The following is a 20,844-nucleotide window of genomic DNA, read 5'->3' as shown; positions in this document are numbered from 1 at the left end:
CATCCCTGTTTGGGCCCAAGGTAAAGGAAACTCTAACCATGTGTGAGCAGGAAGGCAAGACTCTGTCTGCCGTTGGAGTCTGTTTTTCTACCCCTACTCGGCCCTATCCCAAGGGTCCTAAGGGCGGAAAAATGTGGTTCCAAAAAGCACAGGGAGCCTTTCAGGACACACGTGGAGAAACCCCCTCTAGAGGCAGAGGAGGGGGTTATAATGGAAGACGCCGCCCGCGCGGCAGGGGGGGTCCGCAACAGCAACGTGACAGAGGCCAGTTCTCTGGTCAGCCCTACCAGCGCTCCTGAAAGGAGACCCGGCTGTCCGGCTCTGGAGGCAGTCGGGGGTCGCTTATCTTTGTATCCAGAAGCCTGGCTAAACATAACGTCCGATACCTGGGTACAAAGCATCATTTCCAAAGGGTATTTTACCGTTCTCTTCCCCTCCCACTCCTGTAAACAGAATCCCGGATGTTCCACCCAGTCTCAGGGAACAAGCAACCACAGAGGTCCACAAGTTGCTAGAAAGAGTCATCCAGCCAGTCCCAGCAGACCAAGTTGGATTCGGAACTTACTCAAGATTGTTTTTGGCTCCAAAGAAAACAGTGGACTGGAGACCTATCTTGGACCTCAGCAGACTCAACCAATTTGTAAAAAAAAGAGAAGTTCGAATGGTCACGCTTCAGGCCATTCTTCCCTTTCTAGGGAAAGGCGATTGGATGTGCTCCATCGATCTCAAGGACACGTACTACCATATATAAAGGTGGACAGACGCTCCAGAGATCACCTGCATTTCTGGCTGGGAGCCAATCACTACCAGTTTCGAGCCCTGCCCTTTGGTCTCACTACAGCCCCCAGAGTGTTCACCAAATGCATGGCAGTGGTCACAGCTCACCTGAGGCGTCTAGGATTCCAGGTGTTTTCATATCTAGACGATTGGCTCCTCACCACTACCACCAGGCATCAATTGATTCAGGCAACACAATCTACTCTGACACTCTGCCACAACTTAGGTATTAGTCAACTTCAAAAAGTCTGCCTTGTCGTCATCTCAGCATACCGTCTTTATAGGAGCAGAGTTAGATACCTCAACCATCACTCTACGTCTTCCAATCGAAGGGGGTCTCACTTCTTCGCCAACACGTCAACTCATTGGTGTCAAAGAACAGAGCTACAGCCGCAGAGGTCTTGAAGGTACTAGGTTTGATGGCGGCAGCAGTTCTAGCCATTCTACTCGCAAGGATGCATATGCAAATTCTTAAATGGCTCCTGTTCGCTCAATGGTCTTACCAGAAGTTACTAATGAACCATATGATTCTCATCACAAATTCTTGCAAGAGAGACCTTCGGTGGTGGTTGACGTCTCTTCGTTACAATAGGAAGACCCTTTGTCGTCCCCCCCCCCAGTAGCCACTGTGACCACGGACGCTTCCATGATAGGGTATGGGGGGGCATTTTCAGGGAAAGACTGCCCAAGGCACATGGACAGATCAAGAGTCACATCTGCAGTACTTCCGGGACTCTCTTCCTCTAGGGAAAATTGGAATTCAGACGGACCAGTGATCTGGTACTTGAACAAACAGGGCGGAACCAAGTCTTACCCCCTTTGTCGAGAAGCCCTCATGGTATGGCAATGGGCTGTGTCTTCCCAGCGTTTTCTGATAGCAACGCACATCCTGGGGAAATCCAACGTGATAGCGGACAAGTTGAGCAGGGCGATCCTGTTGCCTCACGAGTGGTCTCTCAATGTACACGTTGCGGACTTGATTTTCTGCAAATAGGGCCAGCCTTGCTGCGACCTCTTTGCCAGTCACATCAATACCAAATGCAGAAGCTACTTTGCCCTGATACCACCTCCGGGACATCCCCCGGGAGACGCACTTGTACACGATTGGTCTCCGGGTCTCCTATATGCATTCCCACCTATTCCATTGATATCCAGGTTTTTACAGAAAGCAAAATCACTGGGGAAGGACTGTTATCTTCATAGCCCCCCATTGGCCTCGACAGATTTGGTTCCCTTTCCTTCACCATCATCTGCTGGAGGATCCATGGATTCTGGACCCAGTTCCAGACCTCCTGACACACCCGTCAGCGGACCTCCATCCTTCATTGCAGTCTCTAAAGCTGACTGCTTGGCTGATCCACTTCCCCAAATAGGCTTCATTCACTTTCAGATGACACAAGACAAATTCTGTTGTATTCTCATAAGCCATCTACCAGAAAACTATATCGCAGTAAGTGTAAAAGGTTCTCAGTTTGGGCCAGTATACAAAAAATTTACCCTTTCCGAGGCTCCTCTATCGTCCATTTTAGAGTTTTTGACTGTGATTTTTAAGGAACACGCAGAAGCTGCCACAGTTCGGGTTAAGTTATCTAAGGTTTTTCTTAAAGGTGTTTTTCACATAAGACCTCCTGTCAAAATCCCTTATTCTCCCTGGAATTTGAATTTTATGCTGTCTCAAATAATTCTTCCCCCCTTCAAATCAGCATCATTTTGTGATCTCAAATTTTTGTCCTGGAAATCTATTTTTCTAGTGGCCATTACTTCTGCCCGCAGAGTGTCAGAACTTCAAGCATTGTCTGTCAGACCTCCTTACATGATTTTCCATGCTGACAGATTATCTCTCAGAACAAACCCCTCCTTTTTGCCTAAAGTATGTTCCGAGTCCAATATCAATCAGGTAATTGAGTTGCCAGTCTTTTTTCCCAACCATTCCAACAAATTGGAATACATGCTGCACAAACTTGACCTACATAGACAGCTCAGATTCTATCTTGATAGAACTAAGGATATTAGAAAATCAGATCAACTCTGTATCCTTTTTGGAGGCCAGAAAAGGTAGACCAGTGGCTAAGACAACTCTTTCAAAATTTTTATCGGATTGCATCTTATTTGTTCATGCAAATGCTAACATACCTTTGCCACACAAAGCAAAGGCTCATTCAACCAGAGTCGTTTCTACGTCTTCCTCTTGACAACATTTGTGCTGCAGCCACTTGGTCTAAGCCTCATACCTTTATCACTCATTACAAAGTAGATAAGGCTTCCAGGGACAGGTCTTTTTTTGGTTCTACGGTCCTGAAAAATGTACTCCCGTGAGCCACCCAGGATTGCGGGTACTAGGGACGCTACCCATCAGTGAGAATAAACGGCGAGATTTAACAACTTCACATAAAGAAGTTATGTACTCACCGTAATGTTCCATGTGAGTTGTTTATCTCACCTTTATTTTCACGTCGTTCCCTCCATCCTCCTCCTGTCTGACAGTTGACCTTGAGGCTAGTATCATTCTGGTTGTGCAGTACTTCTTCCTTCTTGGGGAGTGCTCCCCTTACAGGGGTATATATACACGCAGCAAACAAGGTCTGAGGTAATTCCAGCAGTGTATTATGGGATAAGGGGCTTGGTCTTGAATTACTGGCAAACCTTGAACTTTACTATAGGCCGTGTCGGAGCCAAGGATCGGCTCCGAACCCATCAGTGAGAATAAAGGCGAGATGAAAACTCACATTGAGAGTTATGGGGAGTACATAACTTCTTTTTTTCTATTTTTTTTAACTTCTCTATTACTAATTACTAATCCTCTTTTCTACTTTTCCTCTTTGTTTTCTTATTTTTTTTGTATTGTAAGGTTTTCCATGTCTGAATGCCTTTGTCTGTATTTCTCTTCAAATATCTTTGGTGCTGCTCTTTTTGTATTTAGTTTTGCTTTCTCCTTTGCATAAATATTGCACCATATTAAATCTTTCTTTTCCATGTCCTTATTTTTTCAGATGTCTGCTGCTTCTCCTGTTTCTCCTTACTTTGGGGACTCGTTGTTCCATGCTATGATAAACTGTTAGACTTTCTGCACTAAATCCTTCACTTTGCAAGTATTCCAAAACTTCAGCTTCTATTTGTTTTAACTTCTACTTGACTAATCTTCTGTTCTGCTTTCTCTCTTTGTGATTATTTTTTATTGTGAAATTTTCCATATCTGGATGCCTTTGCCTGTATTTCTCTTTGAATATCTTCCGAGCTGCCTTTTTTGTATTGATTAATTTGGCTTTCTTCTTTGCATAAATATTGCAGTATATCAGATCTCTCTCTCTTTCCCATATTCATATTTCTTTTTTATACCTTTCAAAAGTCTCTAGATTCTGTTCTTTATATTTTCCCACTTCCTTTGACGTTGCTTCTTTTTCCAAACAACCTAAAGTTTCTTGGTCTTTATAGTGTTTTTCAAGGATCTGTTTTACTAATGAACACAAATTTGCATTTGAAGCTACTGACAGTTTTTCTTGTGGAAGTATTTTTCTTTTCTCTAATTTCTCTCTCGATCTTTACGTATAACTTCGGTTTGGAAATTATGGGCTTCTTGCATAATAGTGTTGTCTTTAGGCTTTTCCTGGTTAGGGGTCGCCACAGCGGAACTCCGGTCCGCTAATGATTGACAGTAGCTTTTCACGAACGCCGAGGTGCTAGCTCGACGTTAAACCTTCAATGAAGGCACGCCCATTTACGCATGTCTTTCGAACGCCCACCCAACCGTGGGGAGGACATGCAGACTCCACACAGAAGGCACTCCCCGCACTCCAGCCGAGAATCGAACGGGAGAACCTCTTGCTGTGAGGCAACAATGCTACCGTTGCACCACCGCGGAAATCGGCAATAGTAACAATACATAATTTTTTTCTTAATATCCATAGTCTACTCTGTCTATATGACTTTCTTCTGCCTATCATTTTTTGTGATTTTTGTGGTCTGCTACTTCCTTCTGCAATAGGGGTCCATCTTCCCACTGAGCCTGTCCAAGCCCCATTGTAGGAATGTCTGTGGCCTGAGGATTCTACGCTGTCATTTTTCCAGTCCTGGAACCAGTGCACCTACTAGGATTGGGCACTTTTTTTATCTTGGTTTTCTGCACCCAGCTATATTTTTGTACCTGCTTCTGTCCATGATATATACTATATAATATACAGTCCAGATATCCATGTCGGTTTGGTGTGATTTTGTGAAAAACAGGGTCCACCTTGTGAAGGTACTCACCAAGACTTGCGGATTAATTCAATTCCAGCAATACTACTCTTATTTACTTGCTGATTTATCATCTCTCCATTCGGACCCCAACCATTCTGGCTGAGTATAGGTGGCTCTATTAACAGAGCTCCGCACACAATTGTGTATTGCCTTTGAGGTTGTGGACATAGCTGAAGAATGCATTGTGGTTGTCCATGGCCTGGAAGCCCAAATTTACCTCAAATTTTTCTTTGGTAGACTTTATTTGTCCTCTGAGTTGTTTGTTTAGTTTGAGAGTGCTTTTATCCTGCTGGGTGCTACACCTCGTAATTTTTGCCACGATTTTCTTCCTTTTGTTTTACATCCTATTGATGATAGGATTCTGCCAGAGTGGTTTGTTTTTTTGAGTTATTTCTGTACTTCCTGGTGGTTACAGCTGCCTCTATGCAACTATTAACTTGATTGTATAGGATTTCTCTTAACAGTTCCGCTTTGGCAGCAGTGTTCTCATGGTTCATGGAGGCTTGAAATTTTGCCCCAATAGTTAGTCATAGAATAGTTCCTGAACATGCCAGGATTATCTAGGGTTTCAGGTTTTGTTTTCACTTCAAAGGAGATCATTTTGTGGTCTTGACTTTACCAGAGAGGGAATTACACTAGAGAGTGTGCAGCACTTTCCCATATAAGTGAGGACCAGATCCAGTATGTTTACACCCCTGTTTGGTGTATTTACTATCTGATCCAGGGACTTTGTGTTTACAAAATTCAGGAATCTCTGCCTGTGCATTTGCTGTCATGGATGATTGTTAGTGGTGGAGTAATTAAAGTTGCCTATGAATATGACTATAGCTTGCAAGGCAGTGATATATGATTTTGCTTCTAGTGGTTTGAACATGGAGAAGCTTAAGTGCATTGTTCTGTTTTTCCAGCCTTGATGTTTGTTTATTTTTGATGTAAATTGAGACACCTCCACCTTTAGTTGCTGTTTGTGTAGTAGCTGGTCTAAATGTGTGGAAGGCACTATAGGCTTGAACTACCGGTGTTCTTTCCTCTGCTTTTAACCATGTCTCAGTGACTGCACAGACGTCTGCATTATCTAGGGCGATAAGAGCTTGTAGGGAATGACGTTTCTTGTTTAGATTGCTAGCATTGAGCAGTAACACCTTCAGATTCTTTGTTTTGATTTGCTGTGTTGGAAGTACTTTGTTTGTCATTGCCTAAAAAAGGCACTATGGAGGAAGACATTGTTTTAGCTAATATTCAAAAGCCTAGAGCGAAAAGGTGCAGAGCATCCCTGGCAAAGCAGTGTGCTTTGTTGACCATCTCTTCCATGCTCACAAATATTGCACCCACTTAGAATGACACCAGAAAGTAATCCAGTTATTAAAGTCAGTCATCATCTGTTAGTATTGTGGCATCGTTCTTGGAGAAGTTAATGTGCTGCTCAATGTTAGGCTCATAGCAGCCTGGGACACACATTCCAAGTGCTCCATGATGTCTCTTTTCATATAGCCTAGGGCGGTGTGTCTTGGGTCATATACACCTACATGGAGTATGACTGACTAATAGTGGTACTTGAGGTCCAGTGACGTGAGTGAGTGAGTAATGTGGTGAATCCTGACTCCTGATAAGCAGCTGACAGTGACTTTCTCCTTACACAGCCTGGTGATAAGGATATCAGTGTGTCTCACAATGGAGTCTCCATTAACCAGATGTTGGATTGCATGGTGGCTTGCCTTATGGGCTTGAGTAGTGGCTCCATGAGATATGGCTGTATGTGTTGATGTGGATGTTTTGAAAGTGTGCTTTCAGGTCTGCTGAGGGTAATTATGATGTGTACTTTGTCTCAGAGGTCTTTGGGGTTTAGTGAGATTACATTTAAATGCCTCCGCATACATGGGTCTATGTTACTGCTTTGAACTGCGTGTGATGAGTGTAGCGTGTGCACTATTGACAACCTGATTGACATTAGGAATGCTTTTACATGAGAGCTTTGTCTTCAGTGATGTTTTGTAAATACATCTGTCACATACCTTATAAGTTTGCTTGAGAGTCAAATAGTTGTCAGTAAACGTGAGGCAATTTATACATTGCCTCTGGATGTCCATACCAAGCTGGTAATGGAGATACTGGGCAAGTTCATATCAGTAGCAGCAGACCCTTTTTCATTGATTAGACAGTTGTAGTGAGAAAAGTAATGTCAGGAGGATTTGATTGCATCTTTGGGGGCAGTACTTGTCATTGCAAACTAGTTGCCCTGTGTGCAACTAGGTTTTAGTGAAATTTCAAGGGTGTTTTTACAGGAAAAATGTTTTTGCAGGGTGTGTGTGTGTCTATACAGGGTACTGAGAAACACTTGAGAGGAGACTAGTAAGTAGACGCTAATGATTTATGGATGAGGAAGATATTCTGAAGTTGGGTTAAACAGCAGCTAATCAAGCAGTACTTAGTGAAAAGAAAGAATTAGTGTTGGCAACAATGATGAAAAGAGAGGGTTTGCCTGATTGGCAGCTTCCCGGGTAGTGCTGGTCTCTCAGAGGTTCACACTGTTGGAATACAGTGCTCCTTTGTCACTTCTCTCACCAGAAGCAAAACAGTAACACCAATTCTGAGATGAGAAGGAGGCTACACAGGCTGTTTGGTGATCAACTGTCTTGTCCCAGATGATGCAGGGGTCTTTAGGCTTGTTTGTAGCCTTTTCCTGGTAGATGCCTTGAATAGTAAGTAGACTAATCAGGAAGGCCCAATACAGACAGACACTGCCCAAACAGAAACAGTCAGCAATCAATGTACTCTGCGCCTTCTCTCACCAGGAGCAAAATAGAAGCACTAATGCCATGATGAGCCCTGGCAGGCAGAATGTCGACTTTCCAATAATTGCTGATCTTGGACTAGATGTTGCATATTTGGGTTAATACCGTTAGAGCTGCATTGTACATTAATCAGTTAGATATGAAAGAGAGTATAACTTAAGTTTTAGCAATCTAAGTGTAGAGCCTCTAATTTTAAAAGAGCAAGATTGATTGGAAAGTATGGACACTTTGTGTTCTGTCTCTGAAATCTAGTGGGATGGCCAGTGAAGGGGAGTGATTTCACAAAATAATACTTTTGTGAGTATTTCCAAAAGCCAATCAAAGAGAAGAGGGAAAGGAAATATGTGGCCAAATTAACATAAGGGACAGGTAACTAAAAAGGCATTTGAGAATTTAATTTGTTGTTACTCATAAGAGACACGGCTGTGGTCTGTTTCCTAGTTTAAGTATGTAATTAAAAGCAAAATACAAGTAAAGCACAGTGTAAAAAAAACTACACCGTGATATACAATCTAAAAGAAGATGGTAAAGCAATTCAAAATATAAGAAAGCAAAAACTAATGTTTCCCTCACAATGGTCTTTGATTAATATACATTACTCTGATTTTGGAATTGGGTGAACTTTGTGTTTGCTGTAGTAAGGTGAGAATGAACATCTGATCCGAAAATATTAAAAAGGCATTCTGTGATTTCAGTCTTCAGAACTTGATGTACTTTTATGTTCATGTCATCTTGATTTATATCTTTATTTATGCCTGTAACCTGTCTGCATTCCACTAGTTTTCTACCCTTGTTATTTCAGTACATAGCAATACTTTAATCCTGCTTTTCCTACTTGGGAAATCTTGTACCATTTCCTACTAAAAAATCTGACCTGGCAGGCATATTATTCTGTTTACTTTTTCTTTAATGGTAAGACCTTACTAAGTGTAATGTTATTGGCTGAAAAAAGCAATTACTATGAAATGAAAATCAAAATATAAACCAACTGTAATTGAAGTGCTGAATATCCTAAAGGAGATGAAAAAACACGAAGTGGGATCTTAAAAAAAAACAAAACAAAAAAAAAAAAAACAAAAAAAAGGCACAAACTACATAGAAATAAATTAATTTATGGGAGTAATACAAGCAGAAATAATTCTCAGAAAGAGGACTAAGGTATAAGGGAAAGCAGAAATTGTAATGCTGAAGTGAATGTTTTAGGTTTACTGTGTTGTATATAATTTTAAACACCTTTATTGAATTATCATTTGTGACATAGGCAAACTTACATTGTGTAAAAGTAATCCATGCATATTAGCAAGTTCATATATGCAAACATAGGATATATAGCAATGTATGTGATGTATAGTCTAAGCATCATTACATAAATAGTTCAGTCCTTGCCTTCTCTTAAACCTCATTCCTCCTCCAAAACATATTTCTCCATGTATTGTTCCCACAATTTCCATTTTTTTTTCTATGCAGTTTATTCCTGCCCTTTTCTAAAGATACCATTTCCTGTACTTTTACCTCTGTTACAATATTCACTAATTCAAGTATAGTTGGTTTAAATTTTGATTTCAATTTTCTAGTAATATCCTTTTTCGCAGCTATCAGAATTAAACTTAGCAAGGCCTTACTATCTCTAGGCAATTCAGAGTTTGTACCCCAGCTCAAAAAAAATCATTTCCTTAGTTACACTCATTTGCTCACCCAGTATTCCTGACAGAGTACTCTGTAGGGAATGTTTAGTTTGCCATCTCATTACATTCCTTAAACGTATGTTCCCAATTACCTCTTTCTTCCCTGTTATACCTCCTATGTTTGCTTTCTGCCTGAAGAAAAGATCTGATATTGTTATTCTTTGTTCATTCCTTACGCATGGATATCGGTTCCGAGCTCGGAACCGACCCGGCCATTTTCCAAGCTCGCATCAGCTTCAAACTCTCGAGCTAAACTCTTACCCACAATCCCCCCCTCCCTGTTACCTTAGATTTTGTTTGCCGCGTTGCCATTCGGTCGTGTCAAGCTACTTCTTTTGAGCTAAGTATAGCCAATTGTTGTTTGATAGATTTATAGACTACATTTTTGTCAGAAAAGTTCATATTTTATTGTCTCTTACCCTATCGCATTTAGCGCTTATATTTTCTTCAGGTTTTTCTGCCTTTTCTTTACCACTTTACTGTGAGGTATTCTCTCTTTACCATCGTTGGTAATCCTTTCATCCTTTTTCTCTCATATCTTCGGGTACTCTCTTGTACCATTGTTGGTAATTTTTTTCTACTGTTGAATTTACTGTCATGGCAGATAAGAAAGGTAGTCCAGGATTTAAGCAGTGTTCTGATTGTGGACACAAACTGCCTACTTCTGATGCACACTCTTTGTGCGTTTGTTTGGGAGCTTCCCCATTTGTCTGTTGATCCACCCTGTACAATTTGTGACAACTTTTCTAATGGAACACTGTTGGAAAGAAAAAACAAGCTGATACTGAAAGGATTTTTAAAATCTCCCTTTTCAGAGGCTATTTCTGGGTCGGAGGCCTCAACCCCTCCTAGAGTCCATAAGAAAACCTTGGATGTTTCTACTAAGGCTAAATCTTTGCCTTCATCCCTGGCTGGGGACTCCTGCCAACCAAAACCTAAAAAGACTAAAGTTTCGGCTTCGGAGCTTTCTCAGTCATCCCCAGTGCTTTCGGTGCCTAGACCTTCGGCACAGAGGCCTTCGACTCCATTAGTGATTTTGGCTCCGTCTTCTCCTGCAGCCTTCTATATATCGACTCAGAGGGGCTCCTCTGTTCAGACCATTCCTACTGTATCGGCACTGACTATTCAGAAGGCGCAGACCTTGACCGTGCCGGCTCCGAGATCTTCCTCAGAAACGACACCTTTATTGTTGACTCCAGTTTTGTCGGTTCCAGCTTCGGCACCGACAACCACTTAGGCACCGATCCCTGTGTCGGTGCAGACAATGACCTCAGCACCGTGACTTCTTCAGTGCAGACAACAGTGCAGACAACAGTAGTCCAGTCTTTCTCAGCACCATTGTCCTCTGTGCGGTCAGATGAGATGGACACCGAGTCTGCCTCTTTTGTGGACAGGCCTGTTTCTCCCTCAGTCTCCGTGAGGTCCACTAGAAGCCTTTCCGAACATGATGTGTTGCGTCTTGTGGACCAGGCATTCTTGGCCAGAGATATCCCACACCTCAGGAACTATCCTTCTTTGGGAGGTGATCACCCATCTCCAAAGACCCCTTCTTATTCTCCTCCTTCATTGCCTTTGAAGTCCTTGGATATAGCATAGTCTTCCCCTTCTGCGGTTCCTTTTATGGATCTCACTAAGGAACCAGAGTTGCCTTCGTGGCAGGAAAGTTTTGCTACGACCGAGGATGTCACCTGTGACACTCAGTTTGCTGCTCCACAGCCATCCAGGGACTCCGGGTTGGCATGCTGAGCCACTTAGGGGAGGGGTGCCCCCTGTCCTAGACATACACTCCTCTCTGGGTGGACCAGCCTTCCAACTGATGGAGAAGGCTTTCGCTGCTGCTGGCGATACCGGACTGTCTATACCTCCACCCTCCTCTGATACACTGGTTTCACAAGTCGCATCTAGCGGACACCGGGTGCAAGGGCCGCAGGACATATTCCCTCAGGAATCCCCTTTTCCGTTGTCTTCCCCAGCTTCTCACGCTGAGGAGGTCCACCAGAAAAGTTTGTGTAAGAGGAAGCACATGGACTCCACAGAGGAGTCCCTCACTGAAGACACAGATTTCGATGAGGGGGAAGGATCCCCTCAGTCACCCTCTGAGGTATCCTTTGGCGATATCCTCGAAATCCTGAGCAGAGAGGTGACTGGCAGTCCTCTAATCTGACCTCTGAGAAATGTGTTCCTGCAGGCCTTTTGCACCCGGCCCCCTACCTCCTGGGTTACTCCACCTGCCGATTAACTTGTCAAGCTCATCATGCAGCGTGCTTGGAAGGCTCCTGATATTGTCAAAGCTATTCCCTGGAGGCCAGATAAGATCTTGTCCCCCCCCCCCTGCTTCGGATCCCCATTGGTCCAAAGGTCTTCCTGTGGATGCTTTGGTGGTGGCGGCCACAACAAAAAAGGATCTGGCAGAAGAAGAAAGCCAGACTGTCGATCCACCTAACAGACAGTCCCGGGCCCTGGACAGGATAGGGAAGTGCACCTTTGCTTCAGCGGCCTTTGCTATCAGGTCCCTGAATTATATGGCACATTTTACTGGGCTTCAAAGGAATCTGGTCTCTGAGCTCTCTGAAACCTTGGCTGGTGCCGTGTCTGATGAGTTCCGTGACAAAGTGGCCTCTCAGCTGGCCACCATTGAGTCTGTATCTAACTCCTTTATGCGACTGATATCTCACACATCAGAAGGAGCAGCTAGAGCAGCGGGTTCAGCTGTGGTCTTGAGATGGGGATCCAATGTCTGTCTGCCTGGGATGACATGCTGGACAAGCCACGCTGCTTCGCAAGGGACGGCTTGCACCTGTCACCCCTGGGATTCCGGATATTGGCAAAGGCTCTTGCCACCCCCATAGTGCCTTTTTTAGGCAAGGCTCAAATTCTAAACCTACCACCCTAGAACACAAAAAGGAAAAACTAAGGGTAATGCTGCTCAATGCCAGAAGTCTAAATCTCAAAATGCACGACTCGAGGCCCTTCTCAGTATGGAGAACATCGATGTCTGTGCAGTGACAGAAACCTGGTTCAAGGCTCCTGAGAGCACCCCAGCACTATCAGGTTTTACCTCTTATCATGCGTTCGCCCCAAAATCCGGACAATACCAAGAAAGGAGGGGGTATCCATATTCATCAAAGACACCCACACCTCAAGAATGGTGGCAACGCACGATGCATCGGAGACCATCCAGGGGCAATTAACCATAGGCAAGACTGCTCTGCAAATTGTAGCATGTTACAGGCCACCCTCACAAACTCAGGAACCTCACATGGCCTTCCTGAAAACACTAGAGGGGATAAATGTATCACCAAACACCATCATACTAGGTGACTTCAATTACCCTAATATAGACTGGGAACACTACTCAAGCCCAAACACCCTAGCCCAAAAGTTCCTGGAATTCATAAACTCAAATGCCATGGAACAACTAGTCACCATCCCCACAAGAGGAGAAAACATACTTGATCTCATCATCACGAACATGGGAGCACAATGTTCAACACCGAAGTATACCCCTCACTGGTGAGATCAGATCACAACTAATCTCGCTGGAGGTCCTCATCCCACCCCCACCTGAAATAAAAAAGACCACAGTAAAGAACTTCTGAAAGCCGACTTCACACTTCTAAAGACTAGTGTGGTCTCCTTTAAGGCCCCGAGCCGACGGAAAACAGTACTCAAGCCGCTGAATCACTTACAAATGCCTTCTACCAGCACCTGCAGGACTGCATGGATAAGGCAATCCCAAGCAAAACAAAGACTCTTTGTACCAAAGGCAAGCGTCCACTCTGGTGGACCCCAGCCATAAACAAACTCTACAACAAAAGGAGGAAGCTACTACAAGATAGAGCAAAATCCTTAAAAGGTAAGACACCCTTGATCACTATAAGTAAAAAACTAAGAGCTCTCATAAAATCATCCAAAGCAAATTTTGAGAGAAAAATAGCTAAAGACTCAAAAGACAATCATAAGGCCTTCTTTAGCTATGTTAGAAACCTGGGAGGAAACTCCCAGATATGCTCAGAACTAGTTCAAAATGATGTGAAGATTACTGATCCTACAGACATTGCCAACATACTGGCTGACAGGTTCAGTGCAAACTTCTCCCCCCCCAAAAAGGAAAGATATCTATACCAAGCGATTGCAGCCCCCAAACATCTCCAACGCCCAAGTGAGAACTGCTCTCCAAAGCAAAAACACAGCATCCATGGGACCTGATGGTGTCCCCGGCTGTGTGCTCCATAACTCAACGAGGAATTAAACCCACAGCTAGGACAGCTGTTTAATCATAGTCTTACCTCTGGATACGCACTCCAGGAGTGGCGCACTGCAACTGTGGTCCCACTTCACAAAGGCGGTGCCTCCACCGACCCTGGAAATTACCGCCCATTAGCTTGACAAGCCTTATCTGCAAAGCCATGGAGAGGATCATAATGGACCTCATAAATAAAGACATAGGGAATTTGCAGACTTTGGATCCATCCCAGTTTGGCTTTGTCAAAGGCAGATCATGCCTTCTAAACTTGGTTGACTTTTTCGAAACAGTCACCAAAGCCATTGATGAGGGAAAGGCAGTCCATACAGCCTACCTCGATCTGGCGAAGGCCTTTGATACAATACCCCACTCGGGTATCATTGAAAAACTCATCATCTTAAATGTTAACCCATACATCACAAGATGGGTTGCAAACTGGCTGAGTGACAGAACCCACAGGGTCAGAGTTGCTGGCGCCATGTCAGACTCAAAGCCTGTCACAAGTGGTGTACCACAGGGCTCAGTCCTGGGCCCACTCTTGTTTGGCATCTACTTTTCCAAGTACAAGCAAACACAGGAGGGTTATGGCTGACAAAGTTTGCAGATGACTGCAAACTGGGCGCCATAGTAGAAACACATCTGACACAGATATCCTTCAGAAGGGTCTCACAGAAACGGATAACTGGTGCCAGAGCCATGGCCTAAAGTTAAATGCCAAAAATGCATAGTCATACCCTTCGGGAAAACAAGGTTACCCCTAGCTACCAAATAGGTGGCAATCCACTGAGTACAGAAGAAGTTATCAGGGACCTGGGGACCCAGGTTGATAGTAGTCTGTCATTCGACACCCATGTAGCTAAAGTAGTTAGGAAGACCTTCTACATTGCCCACCTTATCATGAAGGGATTCTCATCTAGATCAAGGGAGGTCATAGTCTCCTATACTCATCACTCATCAGACCAATGATTGAGTACAATGCCCCATTCGGAATGTATCTGACCCGACACTTGCAGCAGCTGGAGAGGCCACAAAAGTTCCTCACCAAAAGGATAAAGGGTCTCAAACATCTGTCCTATGCTGCCCGACTGAAAGAACTCCAGCTCTATTCAGTCGCACCGCTTGCTCAGAGGTGACCTTTGCCTAACATACAAGGCCATGTCAAACCCAGATTTGATGAATATGCTTCACCTCAAAAAATCTAGATCCATCAGAGCCACAAGGGCGGGAGACTTAAACCTCGACACAGCTATTAATAGGAAGTGCTGGAGGGATAGATTCATCACCCAAAGACTCCCTATGCTGTGGAATAAAATCCCGGTATATGTGAGGCAGAGCACCTCGCTGGCCTTGTTCAAGAGAAATCTTGACCAATGGATGGGAGATTGCAGATATACCCCAGGGATTACCTCAGTGTCACTGCTCAACAGAGGCACAGCAAAATAATGGGTATAGTTCCCCATACTAAAGGGGTGGCGTAAGCCACAAAACTATGGGCTAGGCTTGTAAATGCCCTCGGGCAGATAGCCTAGTATGAACCTATGAACCTATGAACCTATGGCACGCCTGGATGCGCTTGCGCAAATTCGCGGAACCCTTTATGTCTTCTTTTCTTAATGCCCCCATTGAGCCCTCCTCGTTGTTTGGGCCCAAAGTTAAAAGCACACTAGCCAGATGTGAACAGGCTGGTAAGACCCTTTCTGCCATAGGTGTCCATTATTCTTCCCTTCAATGTGCTTTCTCCCGAAACCAAAAGAGTGGGACAATATGGTTCAAGAAATCTCAGGGTCCTTTCCATGATGCACAGGCTGAGTTTTCCCCCAGAGGCAGAGGAGGAAACTCACAGGGAAGACTCTCCTTTCGGGGCAGAGGGGGTCTGCATAACCAGGGTTCCAGGGATTCTTTCCCTGCACAATCCTACCAGCGCTCCTGAAGAGCGGCCCAATCCCTTTCCTCTGGAGGTGGTTGGGGGGACATTTCTCCTTGTACCCTTCTGCTTGGCTAACCATCACCACCGATTCTTGGGTACAAAGGATCATAACCAGAGGTTGTCATATCCCCTTCGATCTTCGTCCCGTCCCTTCAAAAAATCTTCCCATGTTCCATCCAGTCAAAGGGAAGAAGCAGCATTAGAGATAGAAAAGCTGCTAAGAAAAAGAGTAATCCAAATAGTCCCTCCAGACCAGATAGGATCCGGATTCTACTCAAGACTATTTTTGGTGCCAAAGAAAACCGGGGACCGGAGACCAATTTTGGATCTCAGTGTATTGAACAAGTTTGGGAGTACAAAAATTCCGGATGGTCACAATACAGTCTATCCTCCTGCTTTTGGAAAAAGACGATTGGATTTGCTCTATAGATCTTCAAGATGCGTGCTACCACATAAATGTGGACAGGCCATCAAGAAGATTTCTGTGCTTTCGTGCGGGAGCCAGTCACTACCAGTTCAGAGTACTGCCCTTCGGACACTCTACAGCCCCCAGAGTGTTCATAAAGTGCATGGCAGTTGTCACAGCTCACTTGCGACTTCAAGGATTCCAGGTGTTTCCATACCTAGACGACTGTCTCATTTCCGCCCCCACCAGAGATCTACTGGAAAACGCCCTGGCATGCTTTCTCCTCGCTGCTCAAAGGTTAGGCATAACGATAAACTGACAGAAATCCAATCTCACCCCATTTCAGTCGACAGAATTCATAGGGGGTTATCTTGGACACAAAATCTCCAGAGCTGCTATTCCAGAGTACAGAATTCTAAGGATAAAGCAACAACTAATTCCAATCCTTTCAAAGGAAATATCCATGGCTTACTCTGTTCTACAGCTGTTGGGTTCCATGGCAGCCTCCATCACCATTTTTCCCTGGCCAGGTTTCACATGAAGCTTCTACAATGGCTACTGCTCACCTAATGGCATCCTTTTCAGCATCCTCTTTCAGCCATGATTCAAGTAGCCCACAGGTGCAAACAGGATTTAAATTGGTGGATGACACACAGTCTCTCTCAATGGTCTCGCCCCTTCTCCCCCCCCCAGCAACCCAAGGCCACAGTGACCACAGACACCTCCCTGATGGGGTGGGGGGGACTATGTCAGGGACAGACAGTTCAAGGCACTTGGTCCGAACTGGAGGCCCATCTGCATATAAATGTCCTAGAGCTGTGGGCGGTGCTTCTGGCATTGCAAGCATTCCATCCCCCGCTGCTGTCTGGGACAATTGCAATTCAATCAGACAACATGGCAGTGGTCTGGTACATCAACAAGCAAGATGGAACCAAATCTTACCCCCTTTGTCGAGAGGCCATGAGGATATGACAATGGGCGATGGCTACCAACCATTTTCTTCTAGCAATGCACATTCCCAGGAGTTACAACGTGATAGCAGACAGACTCAACAGGTGCATTCTTCAACCTCACGAGTGGTCCCTGAGTCCCTTGATAGTGGTGGAGGTCTTCCACCGCTGGGGCCGTCCTTGCTGCGACCTCTTTGCATCCCTGACCAACTACAAATGCTGGAACTACTTCACCCTGATTCCCCCTCCGGGACAGTCACCCAGGGACGCTGTAGTCCACCATTTCTCCTCTGGTCTTCTTTACGCATTTCCTCCCTTTCCCCCTCATTCCCCAATTTCTGAAGAAAGCCCGTCAGTTGAAGAGCAAGGTGATCCTCACAGCACCATATTGGCCTCGATAGATTTGGTTCCCCTTCCTTTTGCCTCGACTATTAGATCGGCCATGGATTCTCCATCCAACCCCAGAGTTGATCTCACACCCACAGAACCTGATTCATCCCAACTTGAAAAGCCTGAAGCTCACGGCTTGGCTACTCCAATTCCCTTGATTGCCAGGCAGAATGATATTTTTTTACCAATACGTGATATTCTCATCGCTTCTCATAAGTCTTGCACTAGAATTTCTTATCTGAGCAAGTGGAAAAGATTTACCTGTTTGCTGAAAATAAACAAGTAGACCCCTTTTCAGCTCCAGTGTCACTAATACTAGACTATCTGGCTGACCTGTTTCAGTCGGGTCTATCGGCCTCTACCATTAGAGTTCATTTGGCTGCAATTTCTAATTTTCATGAAGGTGTCCAAGATTCCTCTCTTATGTCCCATAAATTGTGTAAGACCTTCATAAAAGGTGTGAATCATCTGAAGCCACCTTTTAGAGAACCTATTCAACCATGGGATTTATCATTAGTTCTACAAGCTCTGACAGTATCACCTTTCGAACCAGTCTCTTCTTGCGACCTCAAGTATTTGTCATGGAAAACCTTGTTTGTGGTCGCTGTTACTTCTGCCAAATGTATTTCTGAACTTCAAGCTTTATGTATCAAGAGTCCATACTTGATTTTTCATAGAGATAGAGTGTCTCTGAGAACTAATCCATCATTTCTGCCTAAAGTGATCTCTGAAATGTCCATTAATCAAGCCATTGAATTGCCAGTTTTCTTTCCCAATCATTCAAACAGAGGAGAGTATTGCCTACATGCCCTAGATATACACAGGCAAATCCATTTTTACTTAAACAGGACTAAACCCTTTCGTAAATCTGACAAGTTATTTTTGGCCTTTTCTGGACCTAGATTAGGATCCGCTGTTGCTAAGGTCACATTAGCTAGATGGTTGAAGGACTGTGTAACCTTTATTTATACACAGCATAATATCACATTGCCTACTACCATGAAAACTCATTCGACAAGGTCAGTGGCAACTTCTGCTGCCTTCCATGCCAGAGCTTCTTTACATGACATCTGTGCAGCTGCAACTTGGACTACGCCTCATACCTTCATTAATCATTACAAATTGGATTTGGCCTCCTCCAAGGGAAGAGCATCTTTTGGTTCTATGGTGCTCAGGAATGTCCTTCCATGAGAGCCTCCCAGGAATAGATGTAGCTAGGGACTCTGTCCTATGCGTAAGGAATGAACGAGGATTAACAATATCAGATAAAGACGTTATGTCATACCATAAAGTTCCATCTGTATTGTTGATCCTCATTCAGTCATTATGACCCTCCCTCTTTTCCCCTCTTGTGGTTTCTAGTGGATGTCACCATCCGTTTCTCTTAGGTTATTTGACCAGAGGTAGCCTGTACCTTCTTTGACTTGCAAACTCAATCTGAGGTAACAGGGAAAGAGGGATTGTGGGTCGGAGTTTAGCTCGAGAGTTTGAAGCTGATGCGAGCTTGGAAAATGGCCGGCTCGGTTCTGAGCTCGGAACCGATACCCATGCGTAATGACTGAATGAGGATCAACAATACAGATGGAACGTTATGGTAAGACATAACTTCTTTTTCTTTGAAGTCTTCTTGGGGTGTAAAAGTATCTCTGCAAACACTTCCAGGCAAAAATCCTTAATCTAGATTTTGTTGCATATGTCAAGTCGTTGGTCCTCCCATTGTTTCTTTGTGAATTGCATATCTAATTTCTGTTTCCAATTTTTTCGAACCTCTTAAGTCTGATCCCTAGAGCTATCGTGAAATATTTTATACACCTTACTAATTATCCATTTTTAACAGCTTCTGTTCTAGATTCAGTTAACCAGTGCAGGCCTTTCATTTAGGATTCTCCTATCCCTTTTCATTTGTTTATATTCTGCTAACAATTTCTGATAGGGAAGGCAATCACTATCTTACAATCCAAATGTCTTCTTGTCCTCTTCCCTTTCTGTTTCTTCTCTAATTATTTGATTCTAGCTTCCTCCAGTAAATTCCGGGCCCCTGCCTGTTCTCTGTATCCCTAATTACAGTAATCTGTCAGAATCTCCTTTCTCCATTCCCATGTTGGCTTAGTCCTTTGCATGCTTTCTGCTACTTTAAGAATATAATATTCTGTGTGACTATTGTTATTCTCATTAAGGATTTGCATCTAAAATCCCATTCTTTACTTATTTCTTGAATTACCCTCCACTTTATCATCATCTCTTTCCACTTAGAATTATAGCTTTCTTTTTGGGTTGTGTATGAAAGCCTTAACTATATAGCTAGGAAATATCCATTCATATCAGGTAATCCTAGACCTCCTTGGTCTGTTGAGAGGACCAGTTTGCCCCAATTGACTCTTGACCTCTTCTCCTCCCAAGTAAAATTCTTCAATTATTTATTAATTACTGTCAACAACTTCTTCTCTGGATGATAAAATGCCTGACTTGTGTGTAAAACTAAAGGAACTGAAAACATTTTTACTGCTTGTATCTTGCTAGCCATATCCAAGGGAAGAAATTTCAGTTTCTCAGTTTTTGTACCATCTTTTGTTTAGTCTCTTCCCATATATCCTTAGCTGTCATAATTGAATCCTTTTTAATCCTTACTGCTAAATAATTCATTTTAGCATGTATTGCTGGGCCACTTCATGTGTGGGTACATAGTTTATAGCTATAGCCTTTATTTTATGTTCATTAATTTTGTATCCCCCCCCCCCAAAAAAAAAAACAATAAAAAAACTGAACTTTCTCAGAATATTCCACAATACTGAGATTTCCTTTTTTGGTTCCATTAGGTACAAAATAATATCATCTGCAAATATTGAAAACATTTGTTGAACACTATACCAATTATATCCTTTAATTCCCAAGTCCCTTATTTTATTTGCCAGTGGTTCAAAATATAACGCAAATAACAAAGGGGAAAGAGGACACTTCTGTCTGTTCCCACTGTTCAGATACAACTTATCAGAGTGGAACCCTGTTTTTTTGATTTTTGCCTCTGATCCTTCATATATCTTTCTAATTAGCCTTGTAATTGTATCAGAAAATGCAAATACTTCCATTGCCCAGCTTACTGTGTTGAATGCTTTCTCGGAGTAAAACCTACCAGTAACAGTGGTGTTTTCTTGCATTCTGCTTTCCTCTGGGTCATTATTGTTCTGTTAATGTCATATGTTTGTCTCCCGTTGAAGTGAATGATTGTTAGTCATTCATATATGTATACAATACATGAAAATACAATACGTTTGCTATGGTTTGTTTTCCTTTCTATTCTAGTATGTAGACAAAAGTTACTTAAAGAAAAAGTATTTCTATCCTTTTTAAATGCTGCTCCTCTTGGTTTGTTCTCATGCTTCTCAATCATGGCTTCTTTACTGTGTTTTAGGCATCATTTTATAGACTGTTAAGAAA

General features: G+C 43.4%; 1 protein-coding gene across 2 annotated transcripts in view; it reads left to right on the top strand.

The window, feature by feature from the left end:
• Positions 1-20,844, top strand: part of FANCM (FA complementation group M) — a 2,552,324-nt gene that overhangs the window by 346,250 nt on the left and 2,185,230 nt on the right. The window lies entirely within an intron of this gene.

Source organism: Protopterus annectens, chromosome 6.part0 (genome assembly GCF_019279795.1).
Source record: "Protopterus annectens isolate FY-2018-M chromosome 6.part0, PAN1.0, whole genome shotgun sequence".
In the NCBI taxonomy this organism is placed as follows: domain Eukaryota; kingdom Metazoa; phylum Chordata; order Ceratodontiformes; family Protopteridae; genus Protopterus; species Protopterus annectens.
Note: the sequence above shows the minus strand (reverse complement) of the source record. Positions and strands in the feature narration are given on the sequence as shown.